This window comes from Rhagoletis pomonella, unplaced genomic scaffold (genome assembly GCF_013731165.1).
Source record: "Rhagoletis pomonella isolate Grant_MI unplaced genomic scaffold, Rhpom_1.0 Rhpom_scaffold_00005, whole genome shotgun sequence".
NCBI classification, from domain to species: Eukaryota; Metazoa; Arthropoda; class Insecta; order Diptera; family Tephritidae; genus Rhagoletis; species Rhagoletis pomonella.
Window position 1 is genome coordinate 32980700 of NW_023458559.1, and position 27883 is coordinate 33008582.

Sequence of the window (27883 nt, forward strand, 5' to 3'; positions counted from 1 at the left end):
AAACGAATTTCAGCGACGGTGCATAATTGCAAGTATGCACATGCATATGTTTGTGTGTGTAAGGAAATCGATGCGTTGGGGAATTGATTTAATATTCTTAATGCAAAAAACCGCTTGCACTTTTCGCCAGCGAAATATATCTAATTACTACTGATTGAAGCTAAAAAAAAATGAATCAGCGTGATATCGACTAATAAGTTTAGCTACGTTTGGCTCCGAACTTTTCAATAGCAAGTGGATTTTTTTTTTTAAATCCTGATCAATTCTATAAGTGTCATGGAGTTTTTGTGTGCAGGCATTTATTATTTACTAGAAATTTTTTTCATCAAAAAGTTGACTTCGAAATATACTTGATAAATATTATTGGTAAAAAATTAGAGTATCGGTTCCTCCGGTCTTGGAACTAAATATTTGGATCCTTTCGAGAAAAATTGCAATAAGTATATTTATGTAGTTTGATGTTTCTGTACACACAAGAATTCAAAATTTCCTATCCATACGAATAAGTTGAGCACAAGTTTCAGCGAAATCTGTTAACATTAACTATTCTTTTCACCGTCCTTCATATAAGTAGTTGAAACGCTGTGCGACGTTAGAAGTTTTGGAATAAATACATATATACACATAATACCAACTTTAGCACATAAAAAAGTAGAATTATAGCTGCATAGAAAATTTCCTGGCAGCTGTTTTAGTAGACTACCGATAAGGCATCAAGTCTGTAAAAGAAACTACATGTGTAGTTACCATGTGACTTTGGATCTACGAATAAGTCGTTATTTTCGCCTGAAGCGCTTCCTGGAATTTTTTTTTATGGACAAACCGGCTGGTATTCTGAAAAACAATAAGGTTCAAGCCAGCTTATATTGCAATGTGATCCAAAGAAAGGAAATTTTCCAAAATTTCGGACGCGTTGGCGTCACTTGACCCTCTCAAGCCAGGTATGGCTCTGACAGGCAATAATGTAACTATGTACATACACCGTTTGATAATCATTTGAGAAAAATCTATGAATATTTTCTAGCCCTTATGAGATTCTTGAGCCAAGTAATATATTTGTAAGGCTGTTGTGTCTGCCTTTAAATAGAAAAAAATACGGAAACCTCCCTGAAGATTCACAGAATTGCTGCAAGAGTTTTTACCGGCGTCATCACAGGCCACTGTGCTTCAACGACAGCGAATACAAACGATTTCTCTCTGCATAAATTCCCATGGTCAGAATGAGGAGGAACCAATTGACCATTTTTCGCGATTGTTTCCTGACCTGCAGTCAGATCGACCCAAACATTTGGTGCCACGTTTTTTCGCCACTCTGGCAGAGATATCAGAGGTACAGCAGGATTATTCTTTCTTTCCTTTTCGCAAAAGGAATTTCGATTCGGGTCCATCCATTCACTTCCAGAGGGCACTGACAATGAACAGATACGTCTCCGAGTGGAAGTATAGAAGTTTCCATACACACCCCAATCTTAAGCTAACTTAGCCATTCCTCGTACATCGAAAATCAATTCTCCTAAAAATTCCTTATGAAGGCTAAATTTACTTTCAAGTACTTCAGTAGGAGAAGTGCGAAGAAAAACTGTTTGTGCAGACCATTTATTTACCTACAACGACTCCGGATGATTCTATTACGCTTGCATTTGTAAAAGTTTAGCCACTTGCACAATTTTCCGTGAGTTTTTTATACATTTTTGCAGCGTCACATATCCCCATAGCATACACTAAACAAATCTAATTAGCTCATTGCACAACCGCATGTAATTAAGGCAACCTAAAAATTCTGCATTGCTTTCTAAATACGAGTATCTACATATGTATATCACGAAAAAAAAACTTCAATGAACGCTGCACATATGGCGACAAAAACAAAGAGCGTAAAAGAGTAGAAATTTACGAAAATCATTAACCAGAAATACGAAAAAAGTGCATAGAAAAGATTGCAAACGTCAGCTTAATTTGCTGTACCAGCAGAGAAAAAGCTAACAAACGAAAAAAATACGCCACTGCCTGTTGCGACTCAAGTAGCTTCATTGCCTCATTTGAACGTTGTTTTATTATTAGTATTTTACTTTTATTCTGAAAATTGCATGCACTCACACCTTTCGGTTTAAATATACGCTCAGTTTAGATGGCACGACAGGCACTGCACTTGCAGTGCCACCGATACTAAAGCCATCTCATTTAGAGCAATGCAGCAATTCAATCGTGTGCAATTGCTCCATTGTAATAGTGTACTCATGAGGAAAATTCCATTATTGCAGCACACGATGTATGAAGGTAAGTAAGTAGAGAGCGGCGAGTACCTTGCAGCATGTCTTGCTCAACAGCCAGGAGTCGCAGTATTAGTCAGTGCAAAAACAAAAACAAAAAACAAGATTACCTTCTTCATTATAGGAAGGGAGTGTATTTTGTGGTTTGCGTTCAATACTGGAACTCACTTGAATTAAACGTAATTTTAAATTTTTTTGTTTAAAAGTAATTTTTTTGCGGCATCTGTTCCGATTGCGTTTTGAAGATTTTAGACAAAAATTTGTTGGAAATGATTTCAAGGACAGGTTGGTGATTTAGGGAGAGGTCTTAGGTCTGATCATAATGTTAAACAATGTGCTTTATAAGAAAAGATGTATATATTATAATTAAGTTTACACAAAATGTAGTTAGAGACTAATTACTACTCTGCAGTGAAAAGTCAAACCAGTCAGTAAAAATACCACTTCATGAACTAAATATATGGAATGTGCCAAAGCAGTGGTCTACCAATTCGACAATTTCGAACGACTTATGCGATCAGCGACATCTGCCTTTGAACTGTCAAAGCCAAAAATTAAACGCAATTAATTGTTTTTCTCACAGGTGTCGGCTGTGGTGTCGTATGAAGACTACAGCTTCTAGTTCTGAGATCACAGGTTCGAAACCGTTTGCAGGTAGTTCAGATTTTTCAAATTAAATCAGTGTTGGTCAATATGAGTTATTTCAGTTTAAATAAAATCACAAATATGTGAACTTAATTTAATTTGGAAATAAACTTACGTAGTTAATATCGTAAAAATTAAATAAAATTAAAAAATCTCCTTGGGGTCAGCTGATTAAGTTAAGTGATTGTTTATTTAATGTTTATAATTTTTGTATAACCAGCACCACATAAATCCACATTTCAAATTTCTTACAAAAATTAAAAAAATTCAACAAACTTTAACAGGTACACCAAAAAATTTAAAAATTGTATTAAATTTATTACAAGTTTTTAGAAAAATTTTATGTACGCAACTAAAAAGTGCAAATTTTAAAACCCTAGAAAATCGCGTTGGTTTTAATAATTTTTTTTGGCTGCCGGTGTTGAGCATTTTCTTCCATAAATGTAAAGTATGCTCGACAATTACTTTTATATGGAGCAAAATGTCTTGCACAGTCAGCAAAAATAATTAATATTTATTTCATTAAATTTTAAAATTTGCCCTGCGTGCGTAAATTTTTGGTGTAATTTTTAAAGTTTGTAGAATTTTTGTAAGAAGTTTCAAATGTGGATTTATGCCGGTTATGTTATGTGCTAGACTTTTGTAGAAATATATAAACATTAAATAAATAAAAGAGAAATAGTCAAAACTGGTCAAAATGTCACTTAACTTAATTAGCTGACCTTTAGTGTACATATTTTTCACTTAAAACAATAAAATTTTAAACTTACAAAAAAAATGTGAATTAGGAAAAAATATATTTAAAAAAAAATCCACTACTCGATGATTCGAACCTCGGATCTCACAAATTGCATGCTTTTGCTTTGTTCACTCAGCCATTGCGACCGTTGGAGTGGCGCACAGTGGAAGAGCTCCATAGAAAATATGACAGAAAGTACTAATTGCATTTACGCCGATTTGCTGTAATTGTAGTATTTTCGCTTAGGTATGAAGAAATCTGAAAAGTCATTTAGATTTGCAAACTGTCTCTGGACGGAACACAGATCCATTAAATTTTCACCGTATATATCGAAGTTGGACCGCAGAGTTGGTGAAGATTTATTCTATTAGAGGCACTCTGTAAATGTACGCACCAGTGCAATATCGAATAGAAAAAAAAAAAAAATCTACTCAGAGGAAACTGCATGCATATCTCATAACACGGAGGGCGTAAAAGCTCCTAAGACAACCTTTAGACTGTCGCTGGACATATTTATAGGCTGAGCTAGGGCTGGGCGAAAACCTGCAATATACAAAGTTGCAAAGTCCCTATCACCGGTAACCGACCAAGGTAACGAAATAAGCTCCTACGGCTGGATAAGCGCGATCTCTCGGTTCTGGCTGGGCACTTTCTTGTGGTAAGACTTAACATTTTTTCCAGCCCTTATTCCAGCAGCTGTTTGGGGGATCACCAGATGGCAACGTCTAAGTATTATATTAAAAAATGCTTAGCTTCTGCAAGACTAGGGCTGACACATCTTTACTCGTATTTGATAAAGACTCTCGAGAAAGTCTCTGGGGTTGGCATCTGCTTCATGCGGAATTTTTTACTGGCCAACAAGCCTTTTGCCAAAAACTATGCATGCAATACTACCTGCTCCTACCGTTCTAGAAAAAATATTTTAATGTGTAAGTTAGTGGATAACATAAGAAATGCTTAAGTAAACTTGCCGCAGTATAGCCATCTAGCAGAACCTGGTTTATCGGCTGGAGTTGCAACCCTCTATGTTAACTGAAAACTACTGGCTAAGTTTTTTTTGCCATTGCTAGCGGCTCACACAAAACTCTATCGCTAACTGGTCCTTTACATTTACTGTTCATATAAAAAATTCGGATGGAGAGCTTTCCTTGTTTGCATCTTTCTGGATGAGAATCGCACCAGAACTTCGTTGATGAAGTTATATGCTTCCACTCAAAGTTTATTCATAAAATTTGTATACTTCCTCTATGTACTACAGTTATAAAAAAATATAAAGTTAATACAAAAACTGAGCTTTCACTTATAAATTATTGCAAAAATATGCACATCCTTATATTTATTTGATTACCTAATAAAAATGTCCAAGTCCTTTTTTTACTTCAGTAAGAAATTATGTTAATTTGTGCGAAAGTTTTCATTACCGATTTTACGACCTTAGAATACCAAACAGTTGGCCCAAAATGGAAATGAGTAACTATCAGCCTAGCTAAAAGTATTTTTACGACTTTCCAATAAAATGCGAAAATTTTTGCGTAATTACAATAAATCGTAAGACAAGCGGAAAAATAATGCAAGGCCTGTGTAAAAAAACAGCTGTTTCAAAAAGTGAATATTTACATTTTGTCCGAACCTTTGAAAAATTTGCACAATAAAATTAAAATTTGCACTATAAAATCAAATGGAAAATGGGCTCGTAAATGTCAGCAGTGAAAGTGCAATAAATTTAAAATTTTGAAAAAGTTGTAAAACAGGCCAAGCGAATAAACTGATAAATATGTAGAAGAAAAATGTGGAAAGGGGTGGTGGTGGAAGCCGCTAAAATGTCAAAGCTGACAAGCCTATGAGTAGCAGTGCACGAAGTGTTGAGTGACGGGTTGGTTGAATGACGCGCAACTGACTACGTTGCCTATTTGCAACAACCGTTTAATTAGTTATGCTTCGATGAAAATTTTTGCAAACATAAAAGTGCAGTAAATTTTATATGCTGATGGGGTGATTGCAAAATTTGGTGTTAAGGAAAATTACAGTTGAAAGGTAGGTGGTGTTGAAAAGGAAGTATTATTTAAGGTAGGCGCTCCAAATTCTAATTGGTACGCTATATTCTTTTTTTTTTATAGATTGACTAATACTTTTGACAGAAGTAGGCCAGAAAGGAAGGGAAAGAGCTAGCCAAATCAAATCATATCATATCAAATAAAATCAAAACAAATCAAATGAAGTCATATCATATCATAACCAATAACATCAAAACACATCAAAACCACAAATCAATCAAATTAAATAAAATATCATATCATATAATATCATGTCACATCAATATCAAATCAACATCATATCATGTGATATTATTTCATACGATATCATACCACATTATATCATATCATATCCCATCATATGATATCAAATCATACATCATATTATGTGATACATATCATATCATACAATACTAAATCAAAACACATCAAATTAAATCAAATTCTCTTCTCTATTATCGATTCCAAATAAATTTTATCTAGAATATATAATGTAATGTAATGTAATTTTTTTGTCACTCTGCGAATTGGCAATTCGGTGTTGAACAGTATTTCGAATACCTCTCTTTTAAATGCCGAGAAATTTTCGTATAAGTTCAAAACTGGAAAGCACTTACATTTTGTTGGGTGGATGCAACGAATTTCTTATTTACGCGCGGAACTGATTAAAAAGTCAGTGAAATCGAGTAAATGCTATGTTACGAAATGCTTACTCTTAAAATTGCTCATAAAGCGCCAAATTGCCGACTGGTCGATGGTATTTGAAATATTTGACAATACTAAATGATGATGAGACTATTGAAAAGCTCATTGTGATGAGCAAGAAGTTGATGAAGCTCAACTGAAAGTGGGTGATTTGCTGGAACAAGACTTACATCTGAACGTACGCCTGTGTACATGTATTTAAATAGGTATGCAAGTATGTGTATATAGTGCATATAATTCTTTCGGTAGCTGCCTATACCATTTCACTCTTGATACTTCCTTCAAAAGTCGTTTGCATATCGATGTCAAATTATTATTTTTCCTGACACGCAAATGAAAAAAAAAAACATACACACACGCACAATAAAGTGCACTAAGTACGGAGAAAAACATGTTTCCAGTTTATTAATTCGCCAATTGACAAGTTATTGCAAATTGAAATGAATACAGCCACGAGCGAGAATTATTTTTATTCACAATTTTTTTTTTTTTTTTTGCCTTTGTTGCTTTACCCAAATTATATGCATTGCAGTATTTATATCGCCTCTTGTTGTTGCCATCGTTAACTGTCAAATAATTTTGAGTATCGACACACGCTTTACGCATTCGAGTGGAAAATACGCAAGCAGGCAGCCGGAGGCCAGGCATACTTTGCATATGGCAAATTGGCAAAAAAAAAAAAACAATGCAAGGGAATACATGCGTAGCAAAAAGGGCAGAGAGAAAACAGATAGCAACCCTCAACACCTAAAAGCATGCACATTTTTATTGAGACAGTATCGAATTGTTTAGTAGGTAATGCGCTGATTTCAATTACTTGCCGCTCCAATTCTATTTTCAATTACTATTTTTATTTGGGTTTTTATTTTACTTTTTTTGTTTTTCTCATATCCTTCTATCTTGTTGGCACCTCGGTACGCCCTGCTGTCGCACAAACAACTCAATAAAATTTAAATTTACTTGTTCAGCTACAGCGAGCGCATATATTTCGTTTTCCACAAATACACATATGCCTTTAATAGTAGACAAGTTCAATTGTGTATGCGTGCGTATCCTTTGTCCGTTGCCTGTTTGTTCTCGCGTTGGTATGACACTTTTCCTCTGACACATGCTCATAAATTTCACACTTAATGGTGCAAAAAGTGCGAGAAAAATGCGCCAAAAATTTGTGCAATGCTGAGCATGATCAGCAACGTTTAAATGCAAATACATAGAAAAGACAAATGTGTACTTGATATGCAAAAATTACGAAATATATCTAAGCTTGTGCGAGATTATACCGCTATTTTCTATGTTGATTCCTCGAAAAATCAACTATTTTGTTATGTATGTATGTACATATGTATGTATGTATATGAGTGCCATTAACTTACTTCTTATTTGTGTATAAAACGTGTGTGAAATAACTCTGACTGGATTTGCCCTGCATCTTCATTTAAATGCTCTGCATGTAAATCTCACGCTTTTTGGCACGCCAAATATGCAGCACACAAATTCCGTGTAGCAACACATCACACGAGATATTTTAACTAAATATTCTGTTCTCTGTTTTTCCTCCTTGTTGCAGTCTTCGCCATATATATGGAAATGGAATGGAATGACGTTGATCCCGCGGAGCCAGATATGTAGATAGACATATAGATAAAAGCATGGGTATGTCAAAACAAGTGATACTGCGAACTGAAAAGTCTTTGTACCACTGAAAAGAGTCCCCAACCAAGTATTTCCAATACACCTTCGGCTTCTGTAATGAATGCTTAAAGGGCCTGGTAGTCAAATTCCTTATTACTAAGGGTTGGACAATTCGCCAAGGCCGGACAGCCACAAAGAATGTGCTCGGAAGTTTCCTCGTCCTCGGCCGGTATTCCGACTCTCCGATAACTACTATTCGGCTGATATGAAATAGCGAGCTAGCGTCCGCATACATGCTCCGAGAAAACCGAGGCGCTATAAATGCCCTATATGCACTGTCATCGTCCCCATATTGAAAATGTGTTTAGCATTATCAAGGAACTGATTATTGATTGGTGGAAATACCGTCAAAAAATTCACATCGAAGTAACGTTTGATGACGGACTTCACCGGGCCGAAATCTGACAGTCCGCAACACTATTCGAGCATAAAAACATCCCTCAAGCTACATTGCTGTCTTAGGCGCTAATATCGAAAACCAAATCGATCATATAGTGATGGACAGAAGTCACAATTCCCGTGCTTACGATGTGCCTATGGTCGAGGGAGCAAAACACTCAGATCACGATCTTGTAGCAGCAAAGTTAAGCATGCGCCTGACCGCGCCCAGGAATACAGGAAAGCCCGATTTCGAAGAAATGCAAACACACCAGACAAAATTCATATTTCCCACTAGACCCTCATACGGAAGCTGGTTTTTTTTTACTCATCATACACCGCCGACGAAGAAGTAAGTAGTTGGATTTCGGAAATTTGAAGAGAAAAAAGCCGCCACCTACAGGGTCACGCTTCGATCGGGCACAACTCGGTGCCATGTGCAGTAGGACGTATTTTCCGTAAATAAAAATTAGAGGCGGAAATGCGTAAGTGCAAAATACGTGAAATACAGGCCGAATGGAAAAGTTCCCGAAAATTTGATCAGAACATTAGCAGAATATTGACGGATGAAAGCAATGCCATCTTATTAATATACAAGATAAGTGGCCTCCCATATGCGCCAAATAGCGTACCGATTTATCTGCCCTTTTCTATGTTGAATAAGTGAGCAGAGCGAATATTTCCGGTGTAAACGAGAGCAAGACAAAGTATCTCCTATCATCAAGCAATGAAAAAGATTAGAAAGTCAACTGACAATTACAAATTCGAAAAAGTAGAGTTGTTCGCACCACCATGAAATGCACTGAAATCCAATGGAAAATCAAGCTTACCAACGAGTTCAACTTAATTCTAAGTGCTCCATTAAGCAGTAAAGACCTCTCTCAACATAAGTACCTACATATATCATACTTTGTAAGTCACCTCCCATCCATTAAAAAAAAAAATTAACTTTTTTACTCCTCTAATGCCCGACAAGGGCTAATTGCTAATAACTACTAAAGTAAGCTTAAACGTCGAAAATTATTCTTTTGTCACCATGAATATGGCACTATTGAGACTATTGATATTGGTTAAGTTAATATCAAGTTTCATTCAAGTGATGTTGATTTGTGGGAATGCGGAAAATATCAAAGCACCTCCACAAAAATTAGCCTGGACAATATTTGTGGATTCACAACTCCGACAGAAGCAACTGAATATCTAATTTCATTAAAAGGGTTTTAAAAATAAGTGGTAATTGGAACAACCTTGAAACACCCCGATTGATAAATAAAGGGTTTTTCAATAAAAGTGGTGGATATTGAAATGAAATAAAATAAGCTGTGTATGAGGTATTAGCGAAGTTATTGTTATTTGAAAGGCCCACGTATGCCATTATGTATGTAAAATATAGCATCGTCCAAAAGTCCACCGCGGCTTTTCAAGTTGGCACAGATCTGAGTGGTTCAATGTTCAATAGCTCTTCCGCATTGATCCGGCTGAATTTGAGCGATAGCTTGAGTTATATTGGCTTTAAGGGCATCGATCGATTGCGGCTTATTGGCATAGCGGGGTGAACTCACACGATCTATGCGAGAGATAACCTTACCCTCAAATCGTGCATGCAGAATGTGCTTAGGCACATGCTGAATCCACATTCTCGTCTACGTGCATATTGTTTCATTTGGGCCAAGTTAAATACTTTGAAAGGCCGAGTTCTTGTGCGCGGTGAGGAATACATTAACTTGGGCTCTGCTGCACACTTTCACGCGGACCAAGGCGATGTTCACAGTCGATCTGGCATTATGGACGATCTGATTTTAAGCACGGGTGTTGGCTGATTGTTAACCGAACCGGTCGTCTCGTATTCGGCCCCCACAATCCCGTAAAGCTTTCTAGCTCTTGCTCGACGACTTAGGGTACGTTCACACAGAAAGCGGAGCCGAGCCAAGCGAAGCCGTTCCGAGCGAAGAGAAACGGTCAAATTGCTGTAGCTATATGAAAGTATTCATACAGCAAACTCTTTAATAAGCGTTTTGGAGTTTAAAACAAAGCAGTTTTTGATTTTCAATTTTCTATTGAATTTTTCAGCTTCATGACGCTGCTGCAAACAAAATAGCAAAATATTCAAACACAAATGAATTCTACAACCAATCTTTTTAATAAAATTGACCAAACCAAATTTGGTCGGTCTCTAAAGGTAGCATTAAAGTGGTCCAAAAATGTATGTAAAAAAATTAGGTAGGATTTTTAATGCAGCCACCCCCTAGGATTGTTATATCGATGGCTGAGTGGAAGATCGACCTATCTCGGCTGCCAGTTCGAAAACGCTCTATCTCAAAAAACTTTTCAAGAACGCCCTATTTCAGAATTTTATTGAAAAACACCCTATCTCACTTCAAAATCTATTGAAAATATGCTGATATAGGGCACTTTTGAATCGGCAGCTGAGATAGGGCATTTTTGAAACGAATTCTGAAATAGGGCGTTCTTGAAAAGTTTTTTGATATACAATGTTTTCGAACTGGCTGCCGAGATAGGACGAGCTTCTACTCAGCCATCGATATACCGAAAATAAATATACCCCTATATTTTCATTTTGAAATCAAAAAATATTTGGGGAGAGCTCACAGCGCTCAAAGTTTTCCATGTATTTTATATGGGGAAAAAACAAATTTTCGTAAAAATGGTATAAAACTCTTGAAAATCAATATTTTTCAATCGTAAAACCGTGGTGCTCTTCAGGAGACTTCAAATATTAATATCCAATTGTTTATTTAATCATTGTTTATGATTACAGATTTTTTATTGGTCCCCCATTGCATTTTCTAAGGGCTGTGGAGGACCTATAAAATATAGTTACCATGAAAATATTGTTAAAGAAACAATTGAGAAACAATTGAGAATTATTAGTGGGAATCTCCCGAAGATAAGTAAAGTTTTCCGATCGAAAAATATTAATTTTCAAGAATTCTACACTATTTCTACGAAAAGATGTTTTTTTCTCCATATAAAATACATGGAAAACTTTGAGCGCTTGGAGTCTCCCTAAATATTTTTTGATTTCAAAATAAAAAATAGGGGTATATTTTTTTCGATATAGATCAATCCTAGGGTGTGCCGGCATTAAAACTCCGACTTTATTGTTTTGCACCAGTCTAGGTAGCATACTGTGAGTATTCAGATGCTCTGTGCTATACCTTTTTGGTAATATTTGTGAAGGGCAATATTCAAATAAGTCAAAGAAACGCCACTAAATCCCTCTCTATTTTCCCTTCAAATTCTAAAAATTTCGGGACTAGGAATTACCTTTAAAAAATTTTGAAAATATTTTATGTTATTTTTGTTATTTCTTTTAATCCATTTAATCAAAACAGCTTATCTCACCTTATCACTCAAAATGTTTCCAATATTTTTACCACCACTTCAGCTCTGTGGCAACTCGGCACAGTGATTTATCACTTTGCAGAATTGAATGCTCACAGAGTTTCGCCCAAAACAATTCAATACACAAGTGCATATGCACACACAAGTAACTCACGCGCTCCCATGTAAATGCCACGCCTATTCGAAACTTCAACAAGTTAACTGCCAACAATAATAAGTGTAAATGAATGGGTTTTTTGGTGTATAAATAAATGTATAAATTTTAACAGTGTACACACGAAAATCAACACTACCAAACGCATAGTTGTTGCAGCCAACATTCTCGCCGCCAGTAGCAACAGCAACAACAACAGCTAAATAAATATATAACACTAGTACACATTGCACTTTGCATATTTTCTCACCAACCACAACCAAACAAATACAATTTACGAGTGCGAAACTTTTCGCTGCCACATCAGGTCCTTCGTGTGGCGTAAAGGCACGCCAAGCCAGCAGGTCCTTTGGTCAACATCAATTGTGTGCGCTGCAACATAATTTGAATGAAAAGTCCATTATTGTTTCCTGTAGTGTCAAATGGGCGACGATGGACGATGCTGCGAAGGCGCCACGATATTTAAATTCTGACTCAGACTCAGCTTCAGACGTGGCAAATGGTAATGAATGAAAAGCAACAAAAGAGTTTTTATTGAACGGAAGGTTCCGGAAGGTTAAGGTTGGTCAGTTAAAGCTGCTGTATATTTTTTGAAGCTGATACTTGAAAGAAAGACATGCTTTGTGAAAAAGTTTTTAATCTGGCATTTTAAAGATTTTTAAAATACTTAAGTAGTTACTTACTACTGGGTTCATAAGTTATGGACCCTACTGCTTATTCCAGGAAAATATTGCGGAAATAAGGAGAAGCGCAGAAGTGTTTGAATGACATAAAAAGAATGGAAACTCATATTAACACTTAAAAAAGACAATGTGCTCGAGCTGTCATTACCATTACCATAACCAGTACCACTAGCATTACCACTCCAATTAGCATTCAAATTAACATTGAATTTACAAAAATATTTGACGTTTGCTACTTGCTTGTGCTTGGCCTAGCTTCTCCTTTATCATTACCATTAATATAACCATTATTACTCCCATTGCCATTATCATTACCATTACCATTACCATTGCCATTATCATTATCATTGCCATTGCCATTACCATTACTATTACCATTAACATTATCATGACCATTACCATTACCATTATCATGACCATTACCATTTTCATTACCATCACCATTATTATTATCATAATAATTACATTACCATTACTATTTCCATTATTTGTAATATGTATTGCCATTACCATAAAAACTCTCTATACCACTATCATTATCTTTACCATTACAACTATAATCTGTATTATCATTACTTTTACCATCACCTTTGCCATTACAATTACTAAACACCGAAATCATTATAATTATCATTATCATTATAATTACCATTACTATTCACACAACCAATATCATTATCCTAACTATATGCAGTTAGATAATTTTCCTCGAAAACTTAAGATTTTAATTAGTAAAACTTGGTTTAGAAGATTGTATTTGTTAAACTATATACACCTACTTAATTATGGTCATCAATTTGCAAACCTAACTTCTCCCTCCTATAAATTTACTAATGCTACTGTATGTAGATGTCTACATACTCACATGTACACACGAATATTGCATTTGTCCATAATCTGCTACTCCATTACACGCTTATCAGCGTTAAGCGCCTATAACTATGCATTGCGGCATGCTATTTACGGACGTGCATCTATTTTCGTATGCATATAAACGCATAATATGCGGAAATGCACAGTTATGCACTTACATACATATGGAGGATGAAGACATTTGTCGCGAAGACGCGATTTCACACAATCGCTAGCGATTTGATTTATGTCCGCCGCGTTAAATGATGTCACAGCATGCCACCATCAAAATGATGAGTGTTGCATATTACATAAACGCTGTATTTATTTAGCGAATATACGATTCTCGTTGCTGTTGTTGTGGTTGTTGTTAGTGCTACGGATAAATGAATCGTTTGTATGCACTGCTAAGCAATTATTTGCATTTAATTGTTTGTTAAGTGCAACACTAGCCATCGAAGTGTAGGTGAGCCCCCCCCCCCCCGCCCAATCATGTCTAAGTTTCAAGATATCTATTATGATTGTTGTTGTTGTATGCAATTTAGGTAGTGTAAATTTGATGAAATGGAAATGATATGCAATGCAGCTTAATTCCTGCACTATGGCCGATGAGCGGCCACGTCAGCGTATAAGCGCGTAAATTAATTAATTTCGCTATGTGAGTGCCTACACAACAACGCTGCACAGACTGTAATATTCTAATATGTAAATATGTAAAGGAATTAGAGAATACATAAATATATACATACATATGTATATTCCTACATACACATCCCTTTTGAGATGACAATTAAGGCAGGACGGCAACTTTCAAGAAAAATGAGCATACCCAAATCTCCAATATTGAAAAATGGGTGAATCGTACGCATGGTAAATTGAACTTCCATTTGATGCAGTTTCTGATGGGGTCAAGAGGTTCAGCGTAGTTTTAACTGAACCGCGTTGGGGTACCATAATAATGGAACTTGATGATCATGCAGATCACAATTTAAATCCGGAAATATAATCGAGATAATTCTTCTTTCTGCGAAATGTTCGTGCATCGTCGCGAACTTGATCGCTCAGATATGTATGAGGAGTTGCGAGAAGGCGGCCAAGTGCCTTCAGAACCGCTAGAAACAGCATCGCTTTGTGATGGCACACGCACTGACGGCGAGTTACTGCACCAGCTACATACGTAAAGAAGTAGCCACACAAATAAAAATTGGAGGACAGAAGGTTGCGTTACAAAACAGGTGGTCGTGACTATGGGAGCTGGAACGAATGGTCCAAAAAACAATGACTACAACGAAAGTTGAACTTCGTACGATAAAATACTTCGCGGTAGTATAGGGAGGTGAACGCCACATGAGAGTAGCAGGTTTAGTGCTTAAAGTCTAACACTGACTAGGTAGGATGTTGGAGTTGGATATTCAATGCTTTCTCCTCATAAAACAAATGTCCACATTGAAATAGTTACTTTTGTTTAATCCCCAAAAATCTCTTTATTTTGCCTACAGGATATTCAGCTTTAGTATTATTTCAAGGCATTTAATTTCTAGTTTAAGCCAAGCGTATTCACTCCTCCAAACACATAAGCTTCATTAGCGTAAACTTATTTTCGCGGTCAACTATGTTCGCGGGTGCAACAGTATGTAAATTTCCCAAAGAGTTTTTGAGCAATGATAATGAAGTGACAGGCCTTGGCCAGGTATAAATCTATATTTACGCGTCCTTCTTCGTCGTTTACTAAGTTACGCGTCTTTCTTGGCCGAAGTTTTTCTTAAGGAAGCTCCTTTTTCGTAAATTTTTTTACGCATCCGGTAGAGTCTCTATTGACTAATTTATTGCCTTCCTCTAATAAGTGCGTACTTTTCAGCTTGTTTGTTGTTCCACAAGGGAATCTTATGTCTCACAAAAAAAGAAAGGAGAAACTGTGCTATCGTCTCGTTCCACTGATGCCGGTGATCCAAGATAGCTTCTTCTTTCGAAATCTACCAATCCAAACTCAAATCATCAGTAAAGTAGGCCGTTGACATTTGGACTACAGTAGTAGCAAGATCCTTGGAAAGCACTCAAAGAAGTAAGAAGATTGCGTTAAGCATTCTCTACGAGCAGGAGGGTGGCCCACCCATATTTTAACCCACCTGTCTACCTCAACTCTTTTACTAACTACTAGTAGTAACTAGATAGTTTCCGGTCGCCTCCAACGTAGGGGCTACTATAAAAGAAGAATTATGACGACTAGTGATGTGAAACCAGATTGAACTACTGTTATATTTTAAGCAAACGTTTTTAACTAAAAAAGTTTAAGCTACTACTCAACGAGACCTTACATTACACGTCCACCTCATGCTCATTTTATTTTCCTCAAACCAAATTCTATCGTTTTTCAGCTCATTCTAGAACTTAAACTGCGCATCCTCTAACTCAAACCCACCAAACTCAGCTCCACCTTCACTTCCATTCAGTTTCATTTGTTCTTTTGTGATCACTACCACAGTATGTAGTCACTTTTGTCGTTCTTTTGCCTTTTGTGCATACAAACATACATACATACTTACATATGTATGCACATTTATTTGCTGCGTGTTTGTTGGTTGATTTGTTGCCGCTACTGTTATTCCAATTGTAGGTACTTTATGTTGTTGTTATTGCTGCAATTTCTGTTTGGTTTTTGAATTTACTTTTTCACTTTGATCTTCCATTATTATTAATACTAATGATACCCGGTCGCCGTGTCGCAATGTCGCACGCTTTTAACACATTTTCTACGCTGTTTGATTCGCGCTTTTTCCGCCTCATTCCTTCGTTTTAGAATCCCCGTTTTCGCTATGATTTCAATACGCTGCTATTTATTTAGCCTTTAGTCAGCATCGTTTAGCTTTAATGTAGTCAAGCTGGGGTAGAGTATTTATCCTGTTTATATGTATGTATGTACATACAATAATTGTTTCGATGGCTTTTAAGGATTTTAAGTGATTTAAATGATACTCATACAGCAATTCCTCTTGTACGATCCTTGGCAATCTGAGTTTGCCTGCAGGTTACATAAAATATATATGTATTTCTGACTCTTCTTAAGTTTTAAGCAAAAGTATAAAACCACCATTTGTTAATGTTTCCCTGATCAGGGATCTAAAAACTACAAGTACGTATCTCTAACCGCTTGGCTATGATAGACGCGGCAGCAACTACTCTGTAGTTCAAATATAAGCGCTCTCAGAGCTATTATCAGTGACGGTGCCATAAAGAAATTCCGATAGACTCTCACTGAACCAAAGAAAACCATTTAATGTCGGGAAAGTAGTAATGAACTGGGCTTCATATCTCATAAACCAACAAATCGGTAAATATACAACGTATGTACGGGCTTATGGATTTAAGTATGTATATGAGTGTCTACACCTATTGAAAATGTTTTGTGCTTGTGTATGTTTGAGTGTAAATGCACATACTTCTGCATGGATGCAAAGGCAGAAATAACGCTTTTAATAATGCCACCACAGTTGTTGAGTGATTGAATGCGGCTTATTTGATTTTCGCGGTTAATAATCCGGCTATGAGTTGGTATGTATATCAGAATACGAGAGTTCAGCGGTGATAACAATGTGCTATGAATACTGAATACTTTTGTAGGCATATGAGTTCATCGGATGAGAGAAGGAAGAGGAGTGGGTATGTTCATATTTTTGTTGAGTACAATGGATCAAAGGCTTTACGTTTTTATTGCTAGGAAGTTTTATTATAGGAATTACAGAATTTAAACAAAAATAGATAGCTAAGGAAAAGCTTTTTATATTGATAAATACTTTTTGAAAATCTATCCAGAACTAGTGTTATAATAAGGGGAAATAGATTTGATTTCAATAAATACAATTTTTTCAATTGAGAATGTAATGGAATGCGACTTTTAACCGTCTTCAAAAGGGGATAAAGCTGATCAATTCATTGGTTATTTTTTTTTTTTTTTTTATGTACATGCTTACATAACTAGTATATATTATAAATGGTAGCCAAACCAACCTATAAATACGTTAAATATAGGTTTTTTAATTTTTTTACGCTTATCAATTTTCGCTGGAATCGCCCATATGCAGTTACATGGCTCATGATATTTTCGTTTAATTTTCAAGGCGGTGGCATCATACATGCTCTAGATATTTATCCACTCAATCTAGGGTCTATATGGGTCTATAGCTGGACGGCTCCGTCGAAGACAGCTAGCATTCCCAACAGCCAACTGAGGTGCTGTACAAAAAAAATCTGGCGTAAAGTATGCAAGAACTTTTGAGGAAGAGTCTTTATCGTCTGAGGATCTGTGACCATTTATGCGTCGGCATTGGTTTCCAAAAAAGATGTAATGGTAAACTTCTTGAGCTCGAATATGCGAAAAAAAATATTTCAACGCCCACTTTGCCATTAGTATTGGAAATGCTTCTGCGAAAAAGTATCCTTCCATTTGCCATTCGCCCGTCAAGAGTCTCATAAATACTAGGGTACGATAATTTCTTTGAAGCTTGCACAGCCTCGAAATTTTAATTTAGCCAGTAAAAATCCTTTACTTACATACATTTGTTTAGACAAGCATCTTTGCGCATCTATGGCAACTGTTGTTTACATTTTATTTAATTTTTACATTTTGCTTTGAAAAATTCTTTCCCGCTTTTATTTAAACATTCAAACAATTGATGCATGTAATGTTTGCTTTTGATTTTACCAATTTTTGCACTGACTGTCGTTTTTCTTTATCTTTTTCACTTTCAATTATCAAAGCACACTTGATTGCACTTGTGTTTATTTATTGAATATTCTCGCCAAAGTACTTGAGGCGTACACTATGATCGTTCGTCTTCATTTGCTATTGGGTCACTTACCATAAACCGTACACTTTGACTTCGCTAAACAAGCAGTACGGCGCTCATATTTACTTAGCGTATATTATGTTTGCCCCATAAAGGGTTTCGCGTTTCGCAAATATCCCATAACCACATATCGTACACGTATCCTTTTTCATGTGTGTTTACCTAAACGCGCCTCGTGTTTATTTATTCCTTTCGCAAAAATATTAAATAAATAAAAAAATCTTAATTCCTGAGGGACGATTTGTGATTGGATTTTTTCTCCTTCACTTTGTATTTTTTAATGCGCATTTTGTGTTTTTTTTTTTTTTTTGTCAATATTTTTTCTGAAGGGCTGCAGTCATTGCTTGGTTTTGTTCGTAGTTTCGCAGATTTTTGATTTTCAAAAAATTCCAACTTGCTTTGTGTGCCTATTTGGTTTGCTGTAATCGGCTTTTCACAACAACCCGTTCGCAAAGCCCCTTTGAGCATTGCATAGCTAGATATTTTTTTCTAGTTTTTTGGAATTTCAAATCATTGCATTTTAGAATTCACTAAATGGTATTTGCTTTAACCGCTGACGGGTTATGTAGTTGTGAGTGATTTTGCGTGAGTCTGGTAATCAATTTGATTGATTGATTGATTGATGTTAAGATAAATGGCGTTTTTAGTGGCATTCGAATGATTTCATGCTTCCAACGGAAGCCACAAAAAATCTAAAATCAGCAAGCTCACACTGAAGGTATGTACATATCTAAATAGAAAGAAGGGGTTGGAGAATTAAAAAAATAATAATAGCAAGTAAATATTTAAATTATGTTTTTTTAGATTTGTTGTTCCGAGTCGGCATACATCTATAGGTTTTTTCTTCTTTCAGAAAATATCACATAACATTAGATTGGACCATGCTGGATATAGGTTGCTGAATAACTCATATATAAAAAAAAATGTTTGATCGAAAAGTAACGGGTAGGTACTGTGGCCAATGATAACCATCAGCTACGATTCGCAAAAACTCCGGAAGCATTGTCCGGAGGATGCATCAGACCATGCCGAGCATACTTTGAGGTGCCATCAAATTAAAAGTTTTATTATATGGCAGTTGAGAAGTGCTTGTGCAATAATTTCATAAATGTCATTATTGTATCTGCTTTGGATTCACCAAGAGATAATCCCGCCTTAACCACTTCGTTACCGCTTTCACTCAGTATATATTCCCAAGGCCGACATGGCCACATGAGAGAAATATCTAATGACACGGCCGTCTGACTATTTGAGATGCCACTTAGCTATCCGAAAAAATGTATGCTTTTATTACTACATTCCAACACCTTTTTAATGCCTTGTAGATTCTCTCGATTGTCAGCACTTCCGTTTGGAAGATGCTCGCAAAGTCCGGTAGTCGGAACGATAAGATAAGTGCCAGAAGTGCCACTTAGCTATCCGAAAAAATTTATGCTTTTATTACTACATTCCAACACCTTTTTAATGCCTTGTAGATTCTCTCGATTGTCAGCACTTCCGTTTGGAAGATGCTCGCAAAGTCCGGTAGTCGGAACGAGAGCGAGAGACATTCAACATCTCAGGGAGCACTCCGGCCCTCACCACAGTTCATTTTAAACCCGTTAGTATAAAATTCAGTGGAATTCTCTTCGAATTTCCAGCCCCTACTCCCCCTCATATTGCAAGGAAACTTCACCTGAAATTTTTTCTAAAATCCAGGTATACACTTATGTAGTCTGAGTGTTTTCCTGATTCAATAAGCTCGTGAAGAATATCATTTTCAACGTTATACAGCACTCTCCAACAGTTTGACTTTTTGAATCTGACTGCCGAGTTCGCAGCAATTTGAGAACGTCGCTACGAAAGAACTTAATCAAGCTCTATATTTTCTTACTTGGCATTACAATCGTTTGTTGGACTCAAGGCCTATCTTTGTTTCATTATCCTTGGTATCCGAATTAAAATATATTTTCACTGAAGCGTAGTCATCCACACGCACAATATTTCCCTTTTCGTTAGTTATAATTAACGCTTCTGCGCAATATAAAAGGACGGCTATAATAAGATATTTGGCTAAAGAGGGTCCTGCTTTTCAATTTCCAGCCCTGCCAATAGTAGCGTATCCCGAGGCTGGCATAACTGGTGGTGCTAGTTCGTATTTTGCCGGTACGATTAAAATTTTCAGCTCGTACACGTATTACGCTTTCCCGGGATAATATTTCTAGAGACCTTGCATGTCTATAAACTATCTTGGTGAATCTCAGTCGACCTTCCAATAAGGGTTTTTTCTTGACTGTTTTAACTATCGAAGAAATGGTCCCCTTAGAAGTTGAGTTGATTTCTCCGGTAAGTGGCGCACTCGATGCATTTCATCTCTTCCTCATAAATATTTTAAGCTCTCCCGAAATAGTCATTCTGGCTCCGAACCTAGCAGCCATGTGGCCAATGGTCCAGAATGCCCTCAGTATTCCGGTTTGCAGCCGAATGCTCAGTTTGGAAGGCCTTAGCAAGCTCGTTGCTCTTCGTTCATCGAGCAGCGGCCAACATTATTCTGATTAGTCAACTTGCTATTGAAAGCTGCTCAAGCCATCTTGTCAACTGGTGAAAACAGGAATAGCTAGTAAGGCTGTATGCTTTGGGACCCTTCATCTAACCCTATCTCGCAAACTTGTCTGTTTTCTCGTTTTCGGTTATATCGCTGTCTCGGTTGCCAGTAGTGATTGACTTTATCTTCCTGCTGAATTTTTATTTCAGGAGTGGCTTTTAAATCGACGGAGAGGTGGCATGCGCTGATTTGCGTATTTAGGGTATTTTACGGGATATGACGCACGTGAAAATATTTTCCAGGACTGAAGCCACACTGATAAAACCTTAGTTTGGTTAATTGGAGATGACCTAAAGTATTTTACCGGGAAGCGCTGTGGTAGTTGGTTTAGTATTTTTTATTCTGCAGGATCTGCCCTTATAGGAAAAGGTTCAAACCAGTAATGGTTCTTTAAATTTAAAATTCATAAACTGTTTAGTAGAAGGTTGGCTTTTGAACCCCTACATTTAAAAAGTGTCATGGAAAATTTTAGACACCCAAATTTGGCTTCCTAGTGATCATTATAAATATGACGAATATCAAAGCCATTAGCAACTTTTATTTCATGCACGACGGAAAACGATAAAACCAGAACCACTGTCCTGCCTGCCACTGTTCGACATTATTAAAAATAAATTAGAGGCAAGGCAACAGTTACACTGCTAGTACATAGCTAGGTGTTTATCCTACATCCCGTCCTGTTTGAGCAAAGCGGATTTTTTTCAGCATATCCCGCGGCAACATTTTTTACTCACTCAACTGTTTTCGCTTGCAATAAAGTTATTTTTTCGACATTTTTAAATTCCCGTATGTTTTTATTTACTTAACATTTCTACTTTCAAGTGGTTTTACATTGCATGTGTACGTGCTTAAGTGACGCAATTTGTGGCCGCTACGTTGTAATTCTGCCAAGTACAAATGTCCTTTTGTGCGCTTATTTGTTTCCCATCCCTTTTCGGTTGGTTGTGTTGTGTGTTTATTTTGGACGGGTTTCTTTAGTTTGCATTGCTTTTGAGTGTACGCCGCTAATGGTCATCGACGTGAGTTCAAGTTAATGTTGGAAAGTTTGTATTTTTTTTTTGATTTATTGGATTAATCAAAAGCAAATATGGCAAGATAAAACAAATATTGCAAATAATGATGTTGAGAATTTTATGCGGTAATGTGATATAAGAAAAAGTCCAGGAAATTATGCTTGGGAGGGTTTGTCATAGTAACACACAATAAATACTTCGGTGCTTTCGTTCATGCGCTTTGTCAATCTGCAAAGCTAAGTATATCGACTTTGGCAGTGGTGCTTAAGAACAATCGTCTCAAACTTTATTCTTTCGCTTGGAGGTTTCTGGAAATTACTTTAGTAAGCCTTTAGAGATAATTTAAATATTCATTTAGATAGCGTCCTCAAGCCCACGTCCATAATTTGGCGAATACAATATAGTACTAGCATTCATTCCTATTGGTATTTTTCTCATTGCTTTCATGTCCAAAATTCACGCCAGGCTATGTTCACTTACTTTTCCTTGCTTCAAAAGCATGCGAGCTTTATTATTTTCGCATTCATACTTCAAGGTCACCCAGGAAAATATACTGAGCTCTTTTGTTGTTCAAATTAGAGAGAACCACTTCTATCTTCTCATTTTCACCCTCAATCACTTGTTTTATTACCTTACCTAGGTTTGAACACTTAAGGCTGCAAAGCGCTTCCAATAATTAATTGGGTCAAGGTGAAGTGGGCTTGTAAAGTCATAAATACTTCATATACGGAATGCATGTGAACATAGGAGCGTAAACCATCATTGACTATCTCAAAGTAAGTCATCATTCCCCTATATAATATTCCTTAGTAGAATATTCGAATAAAGTCACGAACAAGCAATTTACATGTTCCACTTGAGAATTGTACGCAGAACAAGGAACTCGAAGCAATAAAAAAGTTAAAGAAAATTATTTAGTTTAAAAATTTAAGTATTTCGGTCACTGAGTTGTTACAGCGAATAAGATTCGTGGTATTTCATCGGTCTCTTATACCTGAGAGAGTCCTACAGACTCCCAGATCACTGCAGTTTTTTTCATATGAAATCCATATGGCGTCAAGGTTGGTGCACATGATTGACTTAGGTCCATCTAAACTTGCCTTCGTTGTTGACAGTCAGGCGGCTATCAAAGCCTTAGGGTCGGCAACGACTAACTCTATATCATCAATCTTTACTGGGTCCCGGGACATTGCGGTGTCCTTCCTAGCACTTCCTTTGCAAGTTTGTTGGGGACCATTTCTTCGAGAACCTAGATATCAGGGGGAAAGCTCCCCTGGAAGGACTGCTGGTTTCACCAGAAAACCAAAATGGCTCGAAGACATGTAGGGATAGGCTTGAGGTAACCCACATGGGCATCACAATGGGTCTTCGTGGCCTCCGAGTGCCCGTTTTTACCTAACACAACCTCAGTATATTTCACCGATAAATGACGGATGAGAAGAAGTAAATGTGCCTAAAAGTTCGCTACCAAACGACTCAGTGAGATCCTGCTCTATTACGAGGGCATACTTAGGGTCCACTCGGCAGGTGTTTGTTCGTCCAACTATAGCAAGTACTTATCACCTCCTCGCCTCCAAAATAGGCTACCTACAACAGCAGGCCACTTTTTTCCATCAGCTTTGGTGGTTTTCAGGATCGTAATTGCTATTCGTACAACGTCATGTGGGTCGCACTTCAATTTCTCGTCACAAACTGATGGCTCGAATTTAACTTCTCAACTGGTTTCAGTGCTGTTACCTCTAAACACCTCCGCTTGACGTGAGTCCCTTAGCTGATGCGCTACCCTCTTTGCAGGTTAGGGCTGCTGGCGAACAGTGACCAAGAACTGAACCTCCTAATCCAGGGTGTTACGCGCCACAGCGCCCATTGGACAGTTTGCAGCCAGGAAGACAATCGGCTGTATTTTAACCGCGCCTCCTCAACATCGGGCCGCCTTGGGGAGTAACTGTGGCCTTGTCACGGCACAGGGCTCTAACGCGGTCGACAACTGAGTTCGCACGCAAGAAATTTAAACCACTTCATTTACCTCGTCGAGCAGGTGGTCGTACAAAGAATAGTTAAACTCATAAACAACAAATAAAAAAAAAAAACAATACAATAACTGAAATATTGCATTATGACATTATAATCTAAAAAATTAAATCTAAATAAAGCCAGATACATAAACTTGCGATTTGGTCCAACAAAGTAAGCCGGTTCTGTGATAACTCAGCTGAGACTACTGAAAGCATACTTCTCTAATGTAACGCCCTTGTAAGTTGAGTCACATACACTCGATGTCACCAAACAACGTTTTGGACTATCTCCGGGGGTTAGGAGCGAGGTGTTTTAAGGAGAAAGAGGGCAGAATCGGTCTCCTGGTCGCAGTGCATACCTTAAACAATATCAATTAATATTACTCTAAACAGGGTCGAAAAATGTTGCATCCACAATTTTAGCATGATTTGGACATCGCTCACTAGGTCGCCGTGTTCGTTTTCCATCCGCGAGTATTTTAAGCCCTTCGTACTCATGGGTTTCGGCTCCTTTCATTTTACTAGGAAAACACTTTTGGATTTCCTCTTCACCATCCCTTTATCGATTCTGAATAGTTCGAGTCTGAAGTCTCCTCACTACAAATTCATTATCTGTTTTTCTTTCCTTTCCACGGCAGCTGTGGTGGACGTCGCAAGGCCCCATCTTTTTTTCTTCCTTGCCCTGTCCAACCTCTTTCTTATGTGACGGTGTTGTCAGCCTTAATCTTCTTGAGGCCAACCACTAGCCGAACAATGACATTTTCCCTAAATAAATTTCGGACATTCCTTGTGCATACTCTCAAATAATTGACCTTTAAAAATTTGCTGTAAATGTTATCAAAAGACTGCGTTCTTAAACGAGGCTGTATATTTCTTTTTATTGGAAATTTATTTAACTTTGCTGGCCCCGGAGCTAGCGCGCAATCAGAAACGGTTTCATGTTTTGAATTATCATCTTAAAAATCGGGAAAACGTCGAAATGTCTTGTTTGCCTCTTCCTGTGTGACTCAAGGTTCCACACGGGATGTTAGCGCATCTCCTTCAAAGGTGGTTCACGTTTCCTAAGGTGCGGAAAGGCAGTATCTGCTACGCTGCAATGTTGTTGATAGCTTCCAAGACCCGTTATATTTGGTTCTATGCATCGCACAGAATAATTGAACGAAAAACAGATAAACATAGCTAGCTAGTTTAGTTCTACTGTCAAAATCCAACAAGCCCCCAGACGATCCCTCGGCGTACCGGCCACTCTGCATGATCGATACGGCGGGTAAAATACTAGAGTGCATAGTTAACAATCGTATATCTGCAGCCATAGAAACGTTTGGTCGCGTATCCCCATACCAGTTCGGGCTCCGTAAGGGACGTTCCACAAATGATGCAGCAAGCGTCGTCAAGAACATCGCAGCGAGGGCAATAGGAGGAAAGCGGTGAAAGAGCGGCAGCTTCGAGTACTGCCTAATAGTTACACTAGATATTAAAAATGCGTTCAACACCGCAAATTGGCAACAAATACTGTGCGCGCTACGGAACTTTAACGTCCTAGCGTATTTGATTGGACTGATCACCAACTACTTCCAAAATAGAATTCTGCTATGGGACACGCAAAACCAGCCTGTTAGAATGCATAGGTTCAGGCGGTGTCCCTCAGGGTTCAGTACTCGGACCACTCCTTTGGAACGTCTTGTATGATGGCGTCCTGAGCTTGCATGTTCCCGCGGAAGCGAAGATAATCGGTTTCGCAAACGACGTTGACGTAGTAGAACGATGTGCGGAAGTAACCGTTTCTGCATCGTTGATTGGCTTACATCGATGGGCCTTGCGCTGGCCGAGCAGAAAACCGAGCTTCTTCTAATAAGCAAGGCAGAAACAAGAGTTAAAGGATTCACTGTTCAGTCGAAGCCCTCACTCAAGTACCTAGGCAACAAGTTCGACTCGAGACTTGGACTACGTTTGCGAAAAACCAGCGTCCACCCAAGGAGCACTCTCAAGACTTATGCTCAACACAAGAGGTCCAAGACATAACATAAGGAAGTTGGTTCGGAGGTTTAGGCAACTGTATGCGACACGCCGTCTTACATCAAGCGTATGCGATCAGTGTATAGACTTTGCGTACTAAGAGTCCGCTCGGCGTTCCGTACGGTGTCTGAAGATGCAGCACTGGTCGTCTTAGGGCTACATCAAATCGAACTCTTGGTCCAAGAAACGTCCGGTTCAATCCACGGCGAGCCTCAGGGAGAGTATTGGAAATCGCTGGCGAGGAGCAGTGGCAACACCGATGGGATCACTCAATAGCGGTCGGTGGGCACACAAGCTTATATCATATACAGAAAGCTGGCACGCAACTTCTAAGTGGGCACGTCTGCTTTAGAGCGTACTTCTTCCGCTTCAAATTAGATGCCCAAACTTCCAGGAGGAACGAGTTTTCCTTAGCGGTGCACTTGGAGTAAATTCGAAGCCAGAGAACCTGATTCATCCCGAAGCTAAACTAGCACGGTGGGAGGTAGGTTTTATGTACACGATACAGTAACTACGTACGTGACCATTTTTGGACAACTGACTTGACCTCTTAGAGGGGCGTGTGGGGAACGTATTGAGGCATTTACAGTGGTGGTGGTTGAAGAAACCAAAATGATGACTAACTGAGGGTAGTGCCAAGTAGATGCAACTTGTGACTGACTGCACCTGATCAGAAACGTACGATCGAGCTTAAGCTCAACCGCCCTCCGACGAAATACTTTACGGTGGTATCGGGGGGATACGGTATAGCGGACGTATAGGGAGTTTTAGTTTGGATTAAAGTTCCACACTACGGGGTGCAGGCTTTCGATGCTTTCTCCTTGTATAAAAAAAAACACATACAGACAAATGACCGTTATGAAAATTTCGCGCAATAACTGCACTTTACTACCGGCCTGTGCAGCCGGCTGCTTAAAACATCTTACGTTGACACAAATGTCTTCACTGTTTTCAGGTGATTCCAGGATTCTACAGCGCTTTATGCAAGCGGGCTTCTAGCAAGGCTGCGTAAAGTTCGTGGACGGCACTCAAGGCTATCAAAGGGTTATTTACCACGTAAGCTGATGCCACACTCTTCTTGCAGAGACTCTTCATTTGACAAAAAGATTGTACTCGTCACAAACCGATCGTACTCACTTCCAGTCCACACGTTGATAGCGCGTAAATTCAGGGCCACCAGAACGATTACTCTTCGTAGGTCACTCTTGGAGACGAGCCACCATTGCCGAAAGCTGCGGGAATACCACCAGCGTTCATCAGCTGACTGACCCAGTAATTACCAGCAATACTCTAACCGTTACCGCCGAAAGTAGCCAATACTGACATCAGTTATAATCACCGACGAGAGCCACCTATCCTACCGATACCAACACAAGTTTTGTTAGCATTCCTAAGGATTGATTAATTGTTGAAATCGCGTAATTAAACAAATTGAAGTGTCCTACCACCTTGAGGTATGCTTCAAAATAAGCTGCACCAGCGTCATTTGCGCCGCTGCTCCAAGGATTTCACATAGGCAAATGAATTTCTACGATTTGACAAAATTTACAATTGAGTTTGGCTCCTCATCAGGATCTACTTATGTCCAGAAGCAAGATCAATAAATTTTGAGTATCAAAATCTTTACGGGAGATAGTATAATGCGCGAGTTAAACATAAATCACGACATGCCACAAACGCTATTTATTCTTATGCTTGTAAACCACTTGCATAGCTAAACAGTATAATAGAAAATAATAACAAATAAGATGATATGATTGTGTTTGAGATTTTTCGTCAACCAAAAAATTGTGCTACTTTAGATTGGCTGGCATGGGCAAAAGAATTATCTGACGCTCAACTTTTAGCTATGAGCATTAAAGATTCCCCTCCCCCCCCCCCCCCCCCCCCCTCC